The following is a 20,273-nucleotide window of genomic DNA, read 5'->3' as shown; positions in this document are numbered from 1 at the left end:
ATGATTAAATATATTTTTGATATGAAACTATGTTTTTGAAATTTTGTGTAAAATGTAAAAAAAAAGCAATAAAATAATACACATGTATGCAAAGTATAGTACAATCCACATTGATGAGAAATGTAATACTGTGGGATTGAGGAATATGTGCCTTGAGGCACATTTTTATATGATATAAGCATAGAAAGAATCTGATAGGATATACACTAAATGATAAAAATGGTCCCAGTGGGTGATATGATTGCAGTTAATTTATGTCTGCTTATCTTTATTTTCATTTTGTTTTTTTTCAATTAAGCATGTACCCTTTTTTGTCATTAAATATACTAATATAAGTTTAGATTGTCTTCTTTTGAAAGTATAGACTCCAGGTTAAAAATAGATTGCCCTATCAGCAAAGGACCAACTCTTGCCAGCTCCCAAATGTTGAGTTCCACCTGCAACTGAAGCAGACAGAGGTGACTCGGAGGGTGCCTGTGCTCCCTCCAGAGGAGGAGAAGAGGTCAGTCCAGGTTATCGCCCAGGTTCTGCACCACCTCCTTCTATCCACAACCAGGTCAAACCAAGAGAGTTTCAGCCATGTTAAACAGTACGTAAAAAAGCTTTTAAAGACCTTTGAAAACAAAGGAGAAAACAAAATCAGCTCAGACCCTAGCAGAATTTCCTACTTCAAGCTGCTTACATGCTGACTTCCCTTAGCTCCCTGTGCTTGCTCTGATCGTAGCATTTCCCAAATCATGCTAGACTCACCCTGCCTGTCTTTCTTACAGAATGCAGACTCTCTCCATCTTGGTTTCCACTGTATCCCCAATGCCCAGCACAACACTCCATTCTGAAGTGCTGAGTGAATAAATGATTAAACAAATTCATGAATGAAGAGCATCAAGGAACTAGCATCTTAGCTATCTTGGATTCCCCAAAAGCAAAAGCAATGAAATCCAAGACTGGAAAACAGACATTTTTCCCAGGACAATGAGAGTAGAACAGGCATCCCCAAGGGGTAAGAAATGATAACTCAGAATCGTGCACATGGGGATTTGGAAGGGGTAACAAGGAGAGGAGTGCTGAATAAACAAGCTGAAATGAAAAGGCAGAGATGGGCTGCGGTAGTTATATTCTACCATCACAAGCGACGTTACTGTAGGGATGGAGGAACAAAGGTTGTTTAGTTTGCAGAGAAGTGGATTCTTGAATGGGTGAAAATTAAATCTGTGGGACGATTTGAAATGGAGACAGCACACAGGACGATTTTAGCCACCTAAACAAGAATGACCGCGTGCAATGATTTCTATTCAACACCCTCTGGCTTCCTGGCCTAAGCTGATTATTATTAAGCATTTATGTGGCATTTCATATGTACAAGTGCTTTACAATCATTTATTATTTATTCCTCACAACGTGAGAAAGCGGCAAATCAAGGGCAGGGATAAAGTTAATACAATTTTATTAAACAAGAGGGGTGTGCCTAGCAGCAGGCTCAGCTACAACCAGAGAGTGTGACCTCACAGGAGAGAAGAAACATGACAATTACTTTTTTCTTTTTGTGTTGCAATTTACACTTTTAATCAGTATTAAGTCAGGTGACCCTGCACACCTGGGAGAACTCCTGGGAGCCTGGCAAAGTTGTGTGCCAGCTCAAGGGAGAGCCTGCCTCAGAATCTGTCTCTTTTATCACAAATGTCCTCCCCCACCCTCCTGCATCTCCCCTTTCTTCCTTCTGATTTCCAGATTTAATTTCATATATCTTTTCTTTATCTTTCTTTTCTTTCCTTCATGCCCTGTCTCCTCTTTCTTTCCTTCCTCTTTCTTTCTCTCATCCTTGTCTTTTTTCCTTCCTCCTCCTTCTCATCCCTTTTTCTCTCTGACTCTCCTTTTTCTTCTCTGCATTTTTCTCTGCGTCCCTCTCTCTCCCTCCTCACCCCAGATGCACATAAACACACATGGACACTATACACAGAGAGAGAAGCAGAATCTAATTGTATGAGGTGCAGAAGGTCATTTTCCTCTCTAAGAGCACTCCTTCACTGCCTTCTTCTGAGACCTGACACATGGAAAATTTTAACTTGATTTGTACAGGGAGAATAATGCCAGTGTTAATCCAAGTTGCTTAGAAGGTCATTTAAAAACCATTCTAGGTTGTTTTACTCCCACTGCTCGTGTTCTTCAGGCACTTCTCATAAATGCTAATGAATAATTCACTTTGGTAATATAGACAAACACAGGCTGGTGTGTTATTTGGAAATCATTCAAATTGACTAATTAGTCATTTCCTTTTGATTTTATTTAACAAAGAAAAAGGATTTTGAGATATTTGGTGAATCATACATCACTATATTACAAAAATCTTAATCATTCATATTAATTTGGGGAAGGATTGGTCACATTTAGTGAAAAAGCCTGGATGGTTGCAAATTTTTAAATTACATATAAATTTATTACATTATAGGCAGAATTTTATTAGACAGTGAACAAAACTACCTTAGCTAGAGGTCTCACTGGTCCAATATTGAAGAATAGATAAGAATCATTTGCAATTAACACATGTATTGGAAACTAAGAACAGTAGATGAATACTTTTCCTAAAATCTCTTTAAATACTCTTATCCATTCATGATAAATGAATCCCTACTATGTGTAGGATACACTGTTCTACATGCTAAGGATAGAGTAGAGATCTGAGGGAAAATGTCCTTGCTTTCATGGGATTTAGATCCTAGTGGAGATGTTTTACAAAGCTAGAGAAAAATAGTTAGATACATGATAGATAGATAGATTGATAAAGATGGATAGATGTCACATAATGTGTCACATAATGACAAGTGCTAGGCAGAAAATAAAAAGTGGCTGGGTATGTTTTGGGGTATGTTGGGTGCTATTTTAAGAAGGGTCAGGAAAAACCTTTAGGGAAGGTGACAAAAGAGCAGAAACTAAATATTGAGGAGCCAACTATGTTAAGATTCGAGCGTTCCAAGTGGATAAGCAAGGTGTAAGAGCCCTGAGTTGGGAACAAGCTCAATGTGTTGAAATCCCATGTTTGTAGCTTAGTGATGAAAGAAAAAGTGGTGGGAGAAAAGGGCAAAGTCTGGCCAGGGACCAAATCACATTGTTTCTTTTGCCTTATCAAACTCTCCCTAGTGCATAAAAGAGAGTGTCATCCCAGTGACTGAATCATCACAATTGTCAGTTTCTGGTAGGAGCAGGATGATTTGTTCAGTTATGACCAGTGCATTTCCCCTTTGCACACATCTCCTTTTAAACCTGTAACCATTCCCTATTCAGGCCAATAGATGTGAGTCTCTGATGTACCAATAAAGAGAAACCCCAGAGAACAAAGAAGTGACTTTCTTGGTTTTTCAATTCAGTGAAAAGCAGAACATAATTGAGGGCTTCCCTGGTGGTGTAGTGGTTGAGAGTCCGCCTGCCGACGCAGGGAACACGGGTTCGTGCCCCAGCCCGGGAAGATCCCACATGCTGCGGAGCAGCTGGGCCCGTGAGCCATGGCCGCTGAGCCTGCACGTCCGGAGCCTGTGCTCTGCAACGGGAGAGGCCACAACAGTGAGAGGCCCGCGTACCACAAAAAAAAAAAAGAAAGAAAAAAAAAAGCAGAACATAATTGAAATAATATATACCAAAGCACATTCTTATATTTTCTCTTCAAGGTTATACTAAGATCTTCCTAGGTGGGTAGATGGAAGATGTGTGGACTCTATTTGCCCCCTTTCCAACCCAGTCCAAATCCAGGAAAAGGAAGATAGATGCCTAACCTGACCAGCTGCCAGGTCAGGTTAGGCATCTACCTGGAGCTGCAGGCACCTTGCCAATATTCTTCTCCATGCTTTACCTCTTCATAGGAAGTCAGGCCTCAGCCACGTCAAATTGGGTTCCATCTTTACTAGTGCCAGTGGTCATCAGCCAGTGGCCTGAGTCTTAACACAAAAACTTAGTGGGAGATGTGGCTTAAAAGACATTTTGGAGCCAGCTAGGGATGGATATTATAACGTTGTGTGATGAATTGAGCCTTTGGTTTTACAGAAGTTACGAAAGTATCAGAGACTAAGTCAATGGTAGCATTTGGAACATAGTTCTTTACATTATTTTCCTTTATCTTTTCTTTAACCTCCACCTATCTCTTTTTCCTCCCCTTCCTCCTTCTCTTCTTCTTTTTTATTGCATTCTAAGTGTAGGTTTCAGTGAACAATCTGATACAATGTGAAATGTAATGCATGGGTCAAAGGTTTGAATGTCTGCAAGTCCCCAGTTTTGCTAGGATCACCTTGTCATTGTCCTACTGGTGATGGAACACTTAGTCTCTCTCTTTCCTCACACCTCTGAATAACCTTGGGCTCATCTTCTCCCTAGACATTGCTGCTTCTGCTAAATTCTCAATCACTGCTCTACATGTTATCACCTGCATACACTGCTTAGTTTCCATGTCACATCACACTTCTTGACATTGATGTAATCTCTTAAACTTCTGAAATACCACTTTCTGAAGGCTATGTATGTAGTAGATTTTATTGAGGATTTGGAGTCAATGGATGAGAAATGGGATCATGGAAATATTGAAAGGTGGATAGATCACAATGTGGTACAGCCAAGTTCCAAAAAAATTTAGATGCCTTTTTTTTTTCCTTAAAAGCCTTACTCATAATGAACTCTGGAAAATTTCCATTTGTTTTCTCCATCCAGTTTTACTCCCTTTCTTTGTTGAAGATACTCTTCGTTTCTACTTTCATACTCTTCCCCTAACATGTTTCTCTCTCCCTGCAAAGACAGAATAGTTTATCTATCTACTTGACTCATTCCCAATTAAAACAGGACAAACTCTAAGAATTATATGTATTGGTCATGGTTCTCCAGAGAAACAGAACCACTAGGACGTGTATAACTATAGAAAGAGATTGTTTTAAAGGAATTGGTACATGTGATTGTGGAGACTTGGTGAGTCCAAAATCTGATGGAGTTTGTGTGTGTGGGGGTGTGGACAGTAGACTGAAGACTCAGAAAGAGTTGCAGTTCAAGTTCAAAGGCAGTCTGCTGGAGAATAAGGACAAGCCAGTATATCAGATGAAGTCTAAATGCAGCCTACTGAAGAATTCCTTCTTGCTCAGGGGTGTTCAGCCTTTTGTTCCATTCAACTAATTGGTTGACGCTCACCCACGTTATTGAGGAAAAATTTCTTTACTCAAAGTCTACTGATTTAAATGTAAATATTATCCAAAAACACCTTCATGTAAGCATCCAGAATAATGTCTTATCAAATATCTTGGCACTGTGACTCAGACAATTTGACACATAAAATTAATCATTACATTGTCCAAAACATAAAGACGTATGAGAGTGTTTTGCCAAACAAAGTTCTCGACTCTATGGGTTTCTACAACCAGCTCTTAAACTTATTTCTCTTCTCCTCAGTACAGAAAATTTCTTATTTGTCCCTACTTATTAGTTTTCTCTCTCATCCTTCAAGACAAACCAGGTGCTTGGAAAGCGTAGAAGGGTGTGTGTGTGTGTGTGTGTGCGCGCATGTGTGTGTGTTTCTGTGGATATAGTGAAATGTAACATATTTGGGAAGGTTTAGTCTGTCATAAACTAGGGAAGCACTTTTCTGTCAATCTGAACAAACAACTTTTAAATATTTTGATTATACTCAATTCACGGACCACCTCTATATTTTGATGTGAAAATCTTGCAGTCAAGGAGTAAAGGAAACTTGCTCTTTCCTTCCCCTCTTGTCTCACTCCCCTAGACAGAACTTATATGTGAAACTGTATTTTTTTTCTTTTTACTGTTTTCCACTCTCCGTGATTTTGTTGTGAGCATGCTATTCTTTTTTTTAAAATTTATTTTATCAAAGTGTAGTTGGTTTACAATGGCGTGTTAATTTCTACTGTACAGCAAATTGATTCAGTTATACATATATATGTGTGTATATATATATATATATATATATACATTGTTTTTCATATTCTCTTCCATTATGGTTTATCACAGAATATTGAATATAATTCCCTGTGCTATACAATAGGAGTTTGTTGTTTATCCATTCTATATGTAATAGTTTGCTTCTCCTAATCTCAAACTCCCTATCCATCCCTCCCCCACTCCCCCTACCTTTGGCAAGCACAAGTTTGTTCTCTATGTCTGTGAGTCTGTTTCACAGATAAGTTCATTTGTGTCATATTTTAGATTCCACATACAAGTCATATCATATGGTATTTGTCTTTCTTTGTCTGACTTACTTCACTTAGTATGATAATCTCTAGTTACATCCATGTCGCTGCAAATGACATTATTTTGTTCTTTTTTATGGCTGATTAGTATTCCATTGTATATATGTACTACAACTTCTTTATTTTGTTTGTTTGTTTTTGCAGTACGCGGGCCTCTCACTGCTGTGGCCTCTCCCGTTGTGGAGCACAGGCTCCGGACGCGCAGGCTCAGCGGCCATGGCTCACGGGCCCAGCCGCTCCGCGGCATGTGGGATCTTCCCGGACCAGGGCACGAACCCGTGTTCCCTGCATCGGCAGGCGGACTCTCAACCACTGCGCCACCAGGGAAACTCTGTACTACAACTTCTTTATCCGTTCATCTGTTGATGGATATTTAGGCTGCTTCCATGTCTTGACTTGTAAATAGTGCTGCAATGAACATGGGGGTGCATGTACCTTTTCAAATTATAGTTTTCCCTGGATATATGCCTAGGAGTGGGATCACAGGATCATATGGCAACTCTATTTTTAGTTTTTTGAAGAACCTCCATACTGTTTTCTGTAGTGGCTGTACCAATTTACATTCCCACCAACAGTGTAGAAGGGTTCCCTTTTCTTATGTGAAACTGTTTTACCCTTCTACTTTATGCTAAGAAAAGGATTTTCATGACAATTGAAAATTAGTGAACACTGGTAAATTTCAAAGTTTAAAAAAGTATTCTAAAGGCTAGTATGGATTTAGGAACTTTTTTTTTTGGAGTAAAATTGCTTTACAATGGTGTGTTAGTTTCTGCTTTATAACAAAGTGAATCAACTACGCATATACATATATCCCCATATCTCTTTCCTCTTACATCTCTCCCTCCCTCCCACCCTCCCTATCCCACCCCTCTAGGTGGTCACAAAGCAGCGAGCTGATCTCCCTCTGCTATGCAGCTGCTTCCCACTATCGGTGTTTTAAAAATAATGTGCTAGGCTGAAGAATTTATGAAAAAATAAAAATAAAGTAAAATGTAGATAAATCCAAGTCAGAAATTTCATAGAATAACTTCCGATGCAGTCTTAGCAAGTCACTCTCTTAGGAAGTGTGAAAGACAATGTGTGCTCCGCTTCTACTTGAACTTGTTGCTTTCATTCTATGCAAATTTTCTGATGGAAGTTGGCTTGATAGTAAAAAAGTGTTCTTTGGAGTTTCTTTTATTTTTATTTTTAAGGCCTAAGCTTTTATTTTTTTGTATGTATGTCTATATGAGTATCTACTATTACAAGTGGACTTAATATTTAAAATATACATATATATACACACAAAAGTCTGAATTTACAAAATATAAATTGAGAAAGTGATTTCTTTTTGCAGCACAATCATGTAAATATAATATAGCTAAAAGGAGAGGTTTTCTTGCCAAAGAGGGAACAGGTGTTGAGGGGAAGGTAGAAGAAGAAAGTAGAAACTTTCTTGTCCTGCCTTTGCCCCTTGTGACCACCTCCTGTAAATACAGCTTGCAAATTATTATAGTAGGAGGAAACTGTAGATTTATCTATCCAGGGAAAACAATCCTCAAAGTGGATTTTAATAGCTGGATATTGAGTTCATTTAAAATATATCTCAATATCTGCTCATTCTAATTGTTACTCATTCTAATAAACCATCACCCCTGTGAAACCTCCGCAGTGTTCCACTTGGAGGGAAGGAATCATTGCTACCTATAATGTTCCACCAGCATGTTATTCATACATCGGTTAGTGCCAGCCACTTTGTATTTTATTATATTATGAGCTTCCTCAGCCAGAGTCCTTTTCAACATTTTATCTAACAACCTAAGACAGTGCCTGGATCACAGTTATGTGTGACCAATGAGTACATCTATCTCATAGTTTGTAGAATTTGTTCATGTTTTGAATGAAAATGTTAGGTTCATCCCTACAGCATAGAGTAGGCAACCTTGATTTTAGGTTTCCAACAGTATACTATTTCTCCCCTTCAAATTCAGTTTGAATCGACTGATTTGTTATCAAATTAAATATAATGTTCTTCATTTACAGAATAAATTAGAATTAATTTTTTCTTAATGTTTAAAATTAAATGTGCTTCATTCAAATCAGTAAGATGTTTGAGAGATTAGGATCTTAGACCTGTCAAATAATTAGTGTTAGAATTATTGAAATATTTTTTTTATTATTTTAATATGTTTTGAATTAGAAATTAAAGAGAAAAAGTGGATGGATATGAAGAAGTAATGAGATTAAAACAATCTTGTAATCAAAATTGCAGCTTCTTATTCTGCTATCTATGTAAAGTAATGGAGAAAATGTGAACATAATTATACGAACAAGAGGTTTATAATAGATTCTAAAATCATGGGGTTGTAAATTACTTCCCAAGATCCCTCTGCCATGAGCACTTTGAATGAAATACGGCTTTGATTTGCTTTTGGATCACGAAAGTACAAAACAATTATATTTCTGAGTGATTGGTGGAAGGGGCATAGAAAATAGGATTGACCCATACTCCTCTCTCGGGGCTACCATCAGATAACCAGTTTTGAAAATCTTCATTGAATTAATTAATTATTATTATTATTTTCTAATAGCATGGAAGTTTTGGCATGAGAAGATCTGTGTGTAAGGGTAGGGATCATTGCTAGGATGTTGCTAAAGGAAATGATGTTCTGAGATGTGTTGTTTTACTTTGCTAGGAGCTTCCATTCGGTGGATGGAAATGTGCTTTACTGACTACAACATGCCATGCTATTCCCATTTCCTGTTATTCTAAAAGAAAAACTATGGAAGAGAAATGATTCATTCTAGTTCATTAATTAAACAGAAAAGAACTTCTTTTGGATTCTTTTGAATTGATCACAAGGAGTTTTTGAAATCTCAGCAAAGGGAATACCCCATGTGTTTCTTTTCCTTCTTTTTCTGATTCTATGTCATGGAAAGGATGAAAGAAACTCCTTAAGAAGAAGATTGCTGAAACTTATCACATTTTTTAAAGCAAATATGAAAGCTGAGTAGTCACAGGATTAGTTCCTTAAGAATGCATAGTTACAATTTAAAAAGCTAGAGAAGCTTTTGAGGGGAACTGACCTGAAGCACTAGAAGCATATAAAATTCTAGAAAAGGGCTAAACTGAAAATTTGAATGATTAAGGAAGAAATACCAGATCAAATTCTGTAGGTAACATTAAGACTGGAATGGATAAAAAATAGTTAAGATTTACTGAGGAAGATACCAAATCATTTTTGTATGTCATATTCTTTAAAAATCTTTCTTTAAAAGTTATGTGTTTGGGTTTCCCTGGTGGCGCTGTGGTTGAGAGTCCGCCAGCCGATGCAGGGGACACGGGTTCGTGCCCTTGTCCAGGAAGATCCCACATGCCGCGGAGCGGCTGGGCTCCTGAGCCATGGCAGCTGAGCCTGCGCGTCCGGAGCCTATGCTCCACAACGGGAGAGGCCACAACAGTGAAAGGCCCGCATACCGCAGAAAAAAAAAAAAAAAGTTATGTGTTTTACTGCTTATCATTTTCTTTATTTAAATATTTTAATGGATTTATAACATTTATTAAAATATAATATATATTTCTATCAGCTATAATGAACCATCGCATGCATATTACACACACATACACAGAGTCTTTGGCTTGTGTTTTCTGGCTATGAATGAGCATGATTGCTAGCATGAATAGCCAAATATGATCACAAGAAAATATGTAAGAGGGTAAAAATGTTAATGAATGCCAAAGCTGAAAACCCAAATCCCAGTGCAGGCATTTGGGCAGAAGGAAAAAGTATGACATACTGAATGCTTCTGGCTGGCATTTGCCCTGGTTCCTTTGTACATCCTTCCTGATTGGTCAATGCCTATGCCATTTTGATTTTTGACATTTTTAATGTCATTTATGGTAATATATACAATTATAAAGTGACAGACAACACTTCAGAAGTTTTCACAAGCTTACGTCTACATATGATAGCCTAGAAAAAGATCTACTAGCATATTTACAAGAATATTCACTGCAGCATTGTTTGTAATAGGGAAAATAATGGGAACAACCTAAATGTCCATCAATAGGGGAATTAATAAATTCTAATATACCCTCACTTTCGTATACTGTGCAGCAATAAAAATGAATGAAGTAGATCTATTTGTATTCTCAAGTAAAACCTATCAGATAGTCTTTATTGAAAAAAGTTTCAAAAATATATATACATATTATTTGTGTAAAAAAGAAACCAAAACCAGAGAAATTAGTACCCTATATGTATGTGTAAATTCAGAGAAAACGGTCCTGGAAGAAACACATCAAATCAATGACAATGATTACCTCTATTGATGGTACATGATACAGGGCTGGTTGTCAAAGATTTTAATCTTATTTCCAATATCTTCCTTTTTACGAGGAGAATGCATTCTGGTATTAATTAACTAAACTTTTTTTTTTTTTTAACTTGCTAGGGGTATTGGAAAAGACTCAAAGGGAGTTGCATAGCAATGTACTACATGGGTTTTCTTCTTCATGCCCAGGTAACGCCCTTCAGATATGGTGAAATCTCTAGGGGCTTGACAAGGTAACTGACCTTATGCAAAACCCTCCACTTGTTCCTGGAGCAGAGTGTGTTGGGTAAAGAATGCTGGGTCTCCTCCCCAAATATAAACCTGTTTGAAAGCGTTTCACTCCCGATATATAACAGCCCATCTGGGTGTGTCTATTTTTTTTTTTCTGCCGATGCAGTTACATGTGGCTCTTATTAGTGAATGCAAAACATGTTTTTCAGAAGAAGGTTTAATAAAGAAGGTTTAATAAAACAAGGTATAAACTGATATATTAGAGAGCTAATTTGGGAGATTGGAACAAAGGATCTGTGGAATTTGAATGTACTTATTCTGGTGAATCATAATTCTGGATGTTAGAAAGATAAATTGAACTGTAGACATGGCAGAGAGATATGTTAATAATAACCCTTGGCTGTAACAGTTCTGTGAAAACCCTGGCCTACCTGACCCATCAAAAAGGGACAGACTTCTTGGTCACAAGCTTCTGTGCTCTCAAGGAACTGTATTTCATTCTGTAGGTGGGATACTAAATTTATTGTTGTCTCCTAATAGACAATAAGCTTTATGCGGGCAGGGACCATGCATGTTTTTACTCAACTTTGTATAGGCACAATGCCTGGTAAAGAATTGATGAATGAATCAAGGAATGAAATAAAGAAATATAATAGCTAACTTTATATGTTGAGGGAGAGCAAAGACGTTTAATAAAATTTGGTTTAACTTTTCTATTATCTTAGAAAATAGAGACAAAGTCACCTTGTAAACTGCAGAGCAATTTAAATGTCATTATAGCTGTTTTAGTGAAAATAATGAAAGTAAATATCCACTCTGTGCCATTCATTAGTCTACAAGTAACGGATATGGTGATGACGAATGAGCCACACCACAAATAGCTGAAATCGCAAGGAATTTCACCATTGGGGCCTTACACGAATGTGACCAACTGCACCCTAAAGCTAAGGAGGCTGCATGATTATGATGATTGTATTGTGATGTCCTGGCTTTGGTTTATTACTTAGATGGCATAACCATAGTAATGACTGATGCTATGAACCAATACTTTAGAGCTTACTCTGTGCCAGGCACTCTTCTGAGGTCTTACCATGTATTAATCTACTCCATTTTCCCCCTAATTAAGGAAGTAATAACTACTTGTAGAAAACTTGAAATTATAAAAGACTGAATTTCTGATTATCCTTAATAAATATTTCATTTTAAGACTTATAAAGTTATTTTGTTCTTAGAGAATTATTTTGAATTTTTAAAATATCAGTCTGAGAGGCCTTGTTTTTTTAATAGGTTGCACAATATATTTATATATTTTTATAACTAATGGATTTAGCCTTGCTTTTGCCATGTTTTATGAATCTTGTTTTTTATTTGTTTGTTTGGTTTCATTTTTTCTGCACTGCTGTTTCCTTAGTTTTCTATGTTTCACTGAATAGGCTATATTTTGATTTTTTTAACTTATATACTTATTTGGAAGTAGACATTCTATTTTTAATTCTACTAATGGTTGCCCTTTACTTTATGACATACATAATTCAATCTGGATTTTTTTAATTCTCAAAGATAAACACAAAGCGATAACGTTCGTTGTCCTTGGTGCCTAACAGAGAATTTAGCAGCTTGGCCAATGTCATACCACATTCTAACCTTCATTAATTGTCTGGGGTTGTCGATTCAACACATTATTGTACAATTTTTATCTTTATCCCATAAAACTTTTCCATTAGTTGTTTTTGGATTTACCACTGAAACTCATAACCAGTGCTACAAATGCAATCCATAGCCAGATCGGTAAACATATTTTATCATTTAGTCATAATATTGTTTAGTAAAATAACAAAAATTATTTATATACATTTAATACTGTTATGTATCAGATACAGTGCTATATGAACTATGTAATTGTATTGTATATTCACTATCGCTGAGGAGGTATCTATTTTTATCTCCATTTTCTTAAAGAAGGATCTGAAATTCAAATAGATTAGGCAATTTATCCAGGGTCAGTAAATTAATCTCGTGGTGTCCAAGCTGAGATTTGAATGCAATACTCAGTGGAAGGAAGGCTTAACTCTTTTTTTCGGCCACGCTGCATGGCATGCAGGATCTTAGTTTCCCGACCAGGGTTGAACCTGTGCCCCCTGCAATGGAAGTGCAGAGTCTTAGGCTGAACTCTCATAAACCACACCATACCACCACTAGAGTGTTTTCTCTATCTACCTCTTCTAACGTTGCATTTCATTCTTTAAACACATAGTTATGAAGTACATAATATTTAACAGACAATCTGTTGAATAAAATGGTGAGTCCTTGCCCTCATTTGCCTCAAATCTGATGTTGAAGAAATTTAATCAAAGGAAAGTGTAATTGGAAACATAGCCATTGTTTTGTAATAATTTTAATATAATCTATAAAAAAATATTGAATCACCATGTTGTACACCTGAAGCTAATATAATATTGTAAATCATGTATGCTTCAATTAAAAAGTTTAACAAGTGTTCTGATAGAGAAATTAAAAAGTGCTAGAAAATCTCTTGACAAGGGCTGTGCCTACTCTGGGCATCAGGGCAGGCACTGCAGACAGAGGGACTCTTGGGTGTCAACCTGAAAGGTGAGGAGGGGCTAGCTTGCTGAGTAAGAAACTGAAAGAAGGTGAATATGGCTGGAAAGTCAGATTATCATTTTGATAGCAAAAAATAAAAATGAGATATTTAAAGAAGAAGGTGAGAAAGAAGGCCAAAAAGGTGCCCATAGATTAGTTAATAGAACTTGTCTCTGCCCTGGGCTCTTACTTTTAGCTCATAGACTTTCCCTTCTTCTTTCATAGAGCTGTTGCTGGTTTATGTCTTTCTGTATCTGTCCATGGGTATTAACATGTGATGTTTAAAGCAGGCATATCTAGCCCTGGACATCTTCTGTCATGTTACTGTGAAATTTAAAATGAAAGTTTAGCTTCTAAAATTATTTGCCATGTTGAAAAGGAAATTCTAAGAGGGCAGCTCTGAATCTGTTGTTGAGCTATTGGAAATGATGAGAAGCTCAGTGGAGCTCAAGTTATTAACATGCTCCTACTGGTTTTTGAGGGACAGGTTCTGAAAAAGTCATTGGAATATTAATGAAAGTTTTCTTATGAGATAAAAATCCTACAACTAGAACAAAAAACATGCATTAACCAAAAATAATAGTGGGATACAATTTCCATGGCTACTAAAATATTATTCTGGTTTTTGTTAAGCTGAGAAGTGAAATGGATATCTTGCAAAGAGGTAAATGGAGTTTAGCCCAGTTACACTGGTTGAGAAGAAGCATAAATCTCACTTTTTCAATTTCTGCCATCAAAAATGGTGAACTATCTGAATCTCAAATCTATGAGATGAAAATACTCTAGTAGGAGTATTTGCCCTATGATCAGTAAAGTCTAGATAGAACACAATATGCATAAATATTCTATAAATACAATGATTTAACAGTGGTAGAAATGATAGACTCTAACATCTTTAGAGATTGAAAGCTAGCAAATGTAACAGATAGAAATCAACCTCTCTCTTTCATATATTTGCAAAATGAATATATTTTAGCTTAAAACCAAGTCCATAGGAAAAAGTAATTGAAAGCCTGACTTCAGAGAAGTGATATAAACGAGGTGATGTATGTTAACTTGTGTAGTGAAAACCATACATATGCTTATCTCACATCCCCGACCTCTGCCTAAATAACAACAACAACAGCAACAAAAACAGAAAAACAACACAACAACCTCCTACCTACCTTAAGGAGAGAAATTCTTGGGAGTGGGAGTGATGGTGGAAATGGAGGTGGAGCCATGTAAAGTATGCTAACATCTGAAGAGGGAGTTTTAAAATTTCGGAATTTGACAAAATGCTGTTTGGAAAGATGGATGGGACAAGGGTTTGTGAAAGATTTACAAACACTTTCCCTCAGAATTTTGGTAAGTTCCTGGTACTTATTTTTCTTTATATGAGCTAAATTTATTTTACTGAGAGTAAACCAAACACATGATAGTCACTAAATCAGAAACAGAAGAATGATTAAAAGCATGGACCCTGGATTTAAACACCCTGAGGTCCTAGCTCTGTCATTTACAAACACCCATTTTACCCACCTGTCTCAGTTTTCTCATGTGTTAAAATAAAAACAAAACCATTCAACTCTCAGATTGTTGTCAGAGTTAACACTAAGTGAATGCAAAGATCTTAGTTCAGGGGCACGTGTAGACCCTACAGAAATGATTAGATAATGAAGAAGCCAGCAATGACTGTATAATAACGATGATGATGTAGGAAGAAGCCTTAATTGAGTGAAAATATATAATCATCACTTCTTTTTATATGGTTGCTTGGTATTCTTCTTGAGTTGGAAATAATTAGAAACTAGAAGGTGTCAACCTTGAGGCAGCAGCAAGAGCTGCCACATTCTGTGAGAGAAAGCTGGGGATGTGCCCCCAACATCAAGTCACTTTCAGTCGAAGCCCTGTTAGGCAGTCAAACCCCAGAGCAAGTCATCGGATCATGGGTTGCAAATTTGGGAAGTTGCCTCTTCATGCTGGCTCTTGGAACCACAGCTGCTATTTGCCTGCTCTGAATCCTCCTTCCTCCTAGAAATAATGTATCGACTTGCCCTCCAGGACACTTTCTGTCTTGGTTTTCCTCCTATCTTGCTGACTGCAATTTCTCAGTCTCCTTTGCACAACGATGTTTTATACACCCAACTTCTAGGTAATGGAATGCCTTAGAGCTCCTTTCTTGGAATTTTTCTTTCTTTATTCTGCATGCACTCTGTAGGTGCCAGGTGCTTCTAATATATACCACACCCTGACAACTCTCATATTTACATCTCAGCCCTGACTTGTCCCCTGAACTCCAGATTCCTGTATCCAGCCATCCACTTCTCATCTCCACTTGTATATCTAATCAGCATCTCAGACTTAACATAACAAGACAGAGTTCTGCCCCAAACATTACCCACCCATCCCCCTGCCTTCTTCAGCTCATTAAACTATTTTTCAATTACTCAGGTCCCAAAACCTGGGCTCACCCTTGATTTGTATTTTTCCCTCATACCCTAAATCCAATCCACCAAAAAATTGTTAGCTCTAAGGTCAAATATATCCATTAAATAACCTCTTTCGCCACTTGTATCCCACTCTTATTTGCTTTTCCCTGGGTCAAGCCATCATCTTTTCTCTCCTGGATTATGTCACAGCCTAAGTGGTTTCTCTGCTACAACCCTTGCCCTTCCACCATCTAGTCTCAAATAGCAGCTAGAACTATCTTTAAAAAATAAGTTCGATAAAATCACTTCTCTGTTCAAAACACTCAAGATTTTCAACATCATCCAGAGTAAAACTGACCTACATTGACCTGATGGCCCATTTTCTATGATTCACTTCTTGCCTTTTTCTCCTTGGTTACTCTTTGCCAGCCACATTGCCTTCCTTGTTCTTCCAACACTCCGAGTATGTTCCTCCCTCAGGCCATCTGAATATATTGTAGCTCTGCCTAAGATGTCTTTCCCCCAAATATCCAGAGGACTTGCCTGTTTACTTCATTCAGGCCACTTCTGCTCAAATTTCACATTGTCATAGAGCATTTCCCTGTCCAGTCCATTCTAAGTAGCACCTCTCCCATGCCTTTACCCCCTTATTTTGAGTTATTTTGCATCTCAGAATGTAACATATTCTAGATTGTTTATTATTAGGCTGGCCAAAAAGTTTGTTTGGGTGTTTCATAAGATGTTACCGAAAAACCTGAAAAAACATTTTGGCCAACCCAATAGCTTGCCTTTTTTGGATCACTGCTGTGTTACTGATACCTAGAAAAGTGTCTGGCTCGTGGTTGGAGAGAAATAAATATTTATTAAATGAGTAGATGCCTGGAATAGAATAGAAGAGGACAGTTTTATCTTACCAGTGGCAAAGGGTTTCTTCCAATTCTTAGCTGGGATCTTTGGAACCAAAGCTGAGTTGGGCAGTAAGTACTTAGGATAGTACCTGTGCCTAGTAAGTATCCATTTTAAATGGGCTACCTTATGGCTTAAAAATATCAGTACCTACCTCATGAGACATTTCTTCCTAAAGCTATGCTCTTCTCAGTCAAGGGGAGTTTTTAGGATCATTTTTGTGTAAAGAAAAGGTACCCCCATACACTTCCCCCAAAAGGCTGGTAAAGTTTTTCTGAAAAATGTATTTATGTCATTTCTGGGACAAAAGGCAATTTGACCACACATTAAAATAAGATTTTTGGAGCCATGGAACTCTCTTCTTCCCTTCTCCCTGAGGTGTCTACTCTCTCTTCCAATAAGATCTCTTGGTATCAGCCCAGCTAAACAAAGTAAACTGTACATATATTAATAGGAAAACAGCTGTTGAGCTGTTGCAAGAGCAATATCACCAACTAATATTAGGGCAATATATTTCAGCCTCTGAAGACAAAGAGCTTTTCAGTTCACCTTTGCATTATAACATTTGCACATTCATAAAAAGTGGGGAGGGGAAGGTATTTTAAACCAAGAACTGGAGCCCTTCAGAGGAGACTTTAAATTAGGATTCAGATCATTCACCCTAGAAGAAAAAATAATGGAGCCAAGACGTCATTAATCTGTATTTGAAAAACTTTTGGCGTATTTGCTTGTTTGTTTTAACCAACATTATTGACCAGACAGTGATCCATGGGACTTGTATGTATGGGACCAACTCTAACTATTATCAGCTTCCCTGGCTAAGCTCTTCTGTTCTCCCACCTTGGAAGGTCTCTGTCTTGTCTCCTCTCCCTGCCTCCATGTCTCTCTCAACCCACTCATTCTAGTCCTCCTGATTCCAAGAAGCTTCCCCTTCCATCTCTAACATACATTCATTTTGGCCTTCTGTGAAATACAAACTGTTGGCACCTTTTCCATCACTTCAGCTTAAACGCTCCTTTTATGTGTGTGTAGTGAGTGTGTGCATGTGAGTATGTATGTGAATATATAAGTACATTATCTCCTCCAGCTAATCTGTAAAGTTGTTGAGAGCAGAGAGTAGGTGTTTACCGAGCCATCTCTCAAAGAATTTCACAGTGCTATGTACTGAGTTGGTCTCCATGAAGTCTTACTGGGGAAGTATGTATAGGTGCACGTGGATCTGCATGGTGTTAATGTGAGGAGTCTAAGTTTTGCAATCTGGATCAGCTGCCCACTCACTGTGTGACTATTGCCAAGTTTACTCACAGTGGAAAATAAAAATGTCTTCCTCAAGAGCAGTGGTTTGAAGGGATTGAGCGATCATACATACTAATTGGACTAATTCAGAGGCCAACAAATAGTAACTTCTTACTAAATGTTGACTTGAAAGTGAATGAGAATACAGTTGGTGATAGATTATATATGGTTATTGCAGAGCAAGATGGAGCAGCTAGTCTTTGAGGGCTGACTCTACCCATTGTGGTATAAAATAAAATAAAAAAAGCAGTCTTCTGTGAAATTAGATAGACCTGAGTTTAACTCCCCCATTTGCTGGCTATCTGACTTAAAGATACTTTTAAAGACTTTCAGACCTGTATGTTCCTTTTGGAAACATTAATACTTATCTTGCAGAGATGTTATGATGATCAAATGGGAATGTTGGGAGAGATCCCCTGAGGAGTTAATAGATGTGAGTTTGTTGATTTATTTCTGCAGCTGATCATTCCTCGAGCTACAGTGAATGGATTCCACTTGGCTCAGTCAGTACCTTGATTCCTCAGAGACTGTTAATTGACTGCCCAACCCTGCTTTTCTTGGAACACACAGCTAGACTACATTTCCTAAGCACCCTTATGCTCACTGTGGTCAAATGACTGCAATTTCTCCAATGGAATGTGAACAGAAATGCTGCATGCCTCTTTCTGGAGTGCCTATAAAGACCTTTCATTCATTCTTCAGCTGTAGTTTCCTTTCCACTGGATTCAGAAGATGACAGTGAACATGGAAACGGTGGAGCAAGGAGATGGCAGGGAGCCAACGTTTTGGATGACCAGAGCAAAGCTGCTTCACCAACCTGAACACCTGCCCAGGACTCTTATATGATAAAAGGAAACTTCCTTTTCATAAGCCACTAAAAGCTTAGATCTCTTTTTTATTGCAGACTAGCCTACTCTACTATTCAAATATGCTCCTCTTATCCTACCCTCCAAATTCTCATGCCTAAAAGTTACTTTGTGAATTAAGCACTCTGTGAGTGTTAGCTTTTAATACTATTTCTACTAGCAGTGAAAGTGTTTTATTTCTAGACCTGTTGATTCTCAAGGTCAAAAATGTTATATCTTTTTCTTAGTTATTTTTAGTAATAAGGATTAAAATGCCCATATTATTATTGATGATTTATTTTTTATCTTATAAGTATTCTTTGTCATACAATTTGTTAATTTTCTATTGGGTTATTTATCTTATTCTTTGGGGATCTGGAAAACTTTTTACATATAATTATTATTATCCCTTTGTTATATTTTGTTGTTTTTGACAATAAATACTTAATGGTATATAGTCATTAAGGTGACCAATATCTTCTTTATGGATTCTTCTTTTGATTTCATGTTTTAGAAGTCATTCCTAACTCTAAGATTAGATCTACATTTTCCCTATTAAAAAAAATTGTGAAGCTACATGCACATTAGATACAATACTTGCTTTCTGGGCTCTCATGTCACCTTGTATTTCAGTGTAAGCACTGATCTCTAGCATCTTTTTAAAATCAGACAATTTTATCTTACTTAGTCTCTTTCTTTTTATTTCTAATTAAAGCATTTGGGATCTAAGTGATCTGAGGAATATTTCCCTCTCTGATATTCTAACGTTTATTCTGTCGGTATATCTCTCATATCTCTTTAAGTTCTTTGTTTAATTTATTAATGCTCTTACCAATGCTTTGAAGATTTCATTAACATGCTGTTTACCCCTTCAGATGCTATTAGTGATGATGGTCCAATAAAGCAGAGTTAAACGGATCCCCCATTATCTGATCAGCCAGTCTGCACATTCTAACCTGATACCTTCCTATATTATATTCATCCCATGTTTGCTGTATTCAGATATTTAAGATCTACATATTCAGCCAATTTAAATTAATTTAGCTATCAAGATTTCACGAGATGCTGTATCCAGCACTTTACTATGTGCACTATCAAGATACAAGATCAAATAATCATCTACCACATTCCCTTTAGCTAATATAATATAATCTTTGTGATTTCAGCCTAAAAGTTTCTAGTTAGTCTAATCTGTTTTATTCTGTGTGAATCTAGGCTATTTATTGCTAGTGGCCCTGTTCTCTCAGAGTTGGATTATCTCTTAGGAGTCTTATAATTTTCTTCACTATAGGGCTCAGAAGGAAATATTGAGAAGGCCAGGAGTTTAGCAGGAACCAACTGAGCAAAGAGTAATCTAATTCCAATATCAATCGACGAATCAACCATTCAACAAGTTTTTATCAAATCAACCATGTGCACAGTCCTGAGTGCTATAG

This window comes from Pseudorca crassidens, chromosome 2, assembly GCF_039906515.1.
Source record: "Pseudorca crassidens isolate mPseCra1 chromosome 2, mPseCra1.hap1, whole genome shotgun sequence".
Lineage (NCBI taxonomy): Eukaryota > Metazoa > Chordata > Mammalia > Artiodactyla > Delphinidae > Pseudorca > Pseudorca crassidens.
The sequence above is the reverse complement of the archived record's forward strand: the minus strand, read 5'-3'. Positions refer to the sequence as shown.